Genomic DNA, 3,642 nt, shown 5'->3' with positions numbered 1-3,642 from the left:
CTTTTACGGCGAGCTCTTCGTCACCTCCATACACGAGAAACATCTCCTTAGTCCTTTTCAGGTACTTCAAGATATTCTTGACCGCTGTCCAGTGATCCACTCCTGGATTACTCTGGAACCTACCTGCCATACTTATGGCCAGGCTAACATCCGGTCTAGTGCACAGCATTGCATACATGATAGAACCTATGGCTGAAGCATAGGGGACGGAGCGCATATGCTCTCTATCTTCATCAGTTGCTGGGCACTGAGTCTTACTCAATCTCGTACCTTGTAAAACTGGCAAGAACCCTTTCTTGGACTGTTCCATTTTGAACCTCTTCAAAACTTTATCAAGGTATGTGCTTTGTGAAAGTCCTATCAGGCATTTTGATCTATCCCTATAGATCTTAATGCCTAGAATGTAAGCAGCTTCTCCTAGGTCCTTCATAGAGAAACTTTTATTCAAGTAACCTTTTATGCTCTCCAAAAGCTCTACGTTGTTTCCAATCAGTAATATGTCGTCCACATATAATATTAGAAACGCCACAGAGCTCCCACTCACTTTCTTGTAAATACAAGATTCTCCAACCACTAGTATAAACCCAAATGCTTTGATCACCTCATCAAAGCGTTTGTTCCAACTCCGATATGCTTGCACCAGTCCATAAATGGATCGCTGGAGCTTGCACACCTTGTCAGCATTTTTAGGATCGACAAAACCTTCGGGTTGCATCATATACAACTCTTCCTTAAGGAAACCGTTAAGGAACGCCGTTTTGACATCCATCTGCCAGATTTCATAATCGAAAAATGCAGCTATTGCTAACATGATTCTGACGGACTTAAGCATCGCTACGGGTGAGAAAGTCTCATCGTAGTCAACTCCTGGAACTTGTGAAAAACCCTTTGCCACAAGTCGAGCTTTATAAACGGTCACATTACCGTCAGCGCCCGTCTTCTTCTTAAAGATCCATTTGTTCTGAATAGCCTTGCGGCCCTCAGGCAGTATCGCCAAAGTCCACACTTTGTTCTCATACATGGATCCTATCTCAGATTTCATGGCTTCTAGCCATTTGTTGGAATCTGGGCCCACCATTGCTTCTTCATAATTCGCAGGTTCATTGTTGTCTAACAACATGATTGATAAGACGGGATTACTGTACCACTCTGGAGCAGAGCGTGATCTCGTCGACCTGCGTGGTTCAACAGAAACTTGAACTGGAGTTTCATGATCATCATCATTAACTTCCTCCTCAACTGGCGTCGCAACGACAGAGGTTTCCCCTTGCCCTGCGCCACCATCCAGAGGGATGAGAGGTTCGACAACCTCGTCAAGTTCTATCTTCCTCCCACTCAATTCTCTCGAGAGAAACTCCTTCTCGAGAAAAGCTCCGTTTTTAGCAACATACACTTTGCCCTCGGATTTGAGATAGAAGGTGTACCCAACTGTCTCTTTTGGGTAACCTATGAAGACGCACTTTCCCGCTTTGGGTTCCAGCTTTTCAGGCTGAAGCTTTTTGACATAAGCATCACATCCCCAAACTTTAAGAAACGACAACTTTGGCCTTTTGCCATACCACAGTTCGTATGGTGTCGTCTCAACGGATTTTGATGGTGCCCTATTTAAAGTGAATGCAGCTGTTTCTAATGCATAACCCCAAAATGATAACGGCAAATCAGTAAGAGACATCATAGATCGCACCATCTGTAACAAAGTACGATTACGACGTTCGGACACACCATTACGTTGTGGTGTTCCAGGCGGAGTTAACTGCGAAACAATTCCACATTGTCTTAAGTGAGCACCAAACTCGAAACTCAGATATTCACCCCCACGATCAGACCGTAGGAACTTGATCTTCTTGTTACGATGATTTTCCACTTCACTCTGAAATTGCTTGAACTTTTCAAATGTTTCAGACTTGTGCTTCATCAAGTAGACATAACCATACCTACTTAAATCTTCAGTGAAGGTGAGAAAATAACGATATCCGCCGCGTGCCTCTATGTTCATTGGACCACACACATCTGTATGTATGATTTCCAACAAGTCACTTGCACGCTCCATTGTTCCGGAGAACGGAGTCTTAGTCATCTTGCCCATGAGGCATGGTTCGCACGTGTCAAGTGAATCAAAGTCAAGTGACTCCAAAAGTCCATCAGCATGGAGTTTCTTCATGCGCTTTACACCAATATGACCCAAACGGCAGTGCCACAAAAATATGGTGCTATCATTGTTTACTCTAACTCTTTTGGTCTCGATGTTATGTATATGCATATCGCTACCAAGATTCAATATGAACAATCCTCTCACATTCGGTGCATGACCATAAAAGATGTTACTCATAGAAATTGAACAACCATTATTCTCAGACTTAAAAGAGTAACCGTCTCGCAATAAACAAGATCCAGATATAATGTTCATGCTCAACGCAGGCACTAAATAACAATGATTTAAGTTCATCACTAATCCCGATGGTAGCTGAAGTGACACTGTGCCGACGGCGATTGCATCAACCTTGGAACCGTTTCCTACGCGCATCGTCACTTCGTCTTTCGCCAGCCTTCGTCTATTCCGTAGTTCCTGCTTCGAGTTGCAAATGTGAGGAACAGAACCGGTATCAAATACCCAGGCACTACTACGAGAGCCGGTTAAGTACACATCAATAACATGTATATCAAATATACCTGATTCTTCTTTGCCCGCCTTCTTATCTGCCAGATACTTGGGGCAATTGCGCTTCCAGTGACCCATACCCTTGCAATAGAAGCACTCTGTTTCAGGCTTAGGTCCAGCCTTGGGGTTCTTCGGCGGATTGGCAACAGGCTTGCCGCTCTTCTTCGAATTGCCCTTCTTTCCTTTGCCGTTTCTCTTGAAACTAGTGGTCTTGCTCACCATCAACACTTGATGCTCTTTACGGAGTTCAGACTCTGCGACTTTCAGCATCGCAAACAACTCGCCGGGAGACTTGTTCATCCCTTGCATGTTGTAGTTGAACACAAAGCCTTTATAGCTTGGAGGCAGTGATTGAAGGATTCTGTCAGTGATAGCTTCTTGCGGGAGTTCAATCCCCAGTTCAACTAGACGGTTTGAGTACCCAGACATTTTGAGCACATGTTCACTGACAGACGAGTTTTCCTCCATCTTGCAAGCATAGAATTTATCGGAGGTCTCATACCTCTCGATCCGGGCGTTCTTCTGAAAGATAAACTCCAACTCCTGGAACATCTCAAATGCGCCATGACGCTCAAAGCGACGTTGAAGTCCCGGTTTAAACCATACAAGACTGCACATTGAACTATTGAGTAGTCCTCCTTACGTGCTAACCAAGCGTTCTTAACATCCTGATCAGCCGTAGCGGGTGGTTCATCTCCTAGCGCAGCATTAAGGACATAATCCTTCTTCCCAGCTTGTAAGATTAGCTTAAGATTACGAGCCCAGTCTACAAAGTTGCTACCATCATCTTTCAACTTAGCTTTCTCTAGGAACGTATTAAAATTCAGGATGACTGTCGCGTGAGCCATGATCTACAACACAAATATATTCAAAGTGGACTTAGACTATGTTCAAGATAATTAGAATTCAACTTAATCAAATTATATGCTAAACTCCCACTCAAAAAGTCCATCTCTCTAGTCATTTGAGTGGTTCATGATCCA

Source organism: Hordeum vulgare, chromosome 7H, assembly GCF_904849725.1.
Source record: "Hordeum vulgare subsp. vulgare chromosome 7H, MorexV3_pseudomolecules_assembly, whole genome shotgun sequence".
Classification (NCBI taxonomy): domain Eukaryota; kingdom Viridiplantae; phylum Streptophyta; class Magnoliopsida; order Poales; family Poaceae; genus Hordeum; species Hordeum vulgare.
This window is presented reverse-complemented; position numbering follows the sequence as displayed.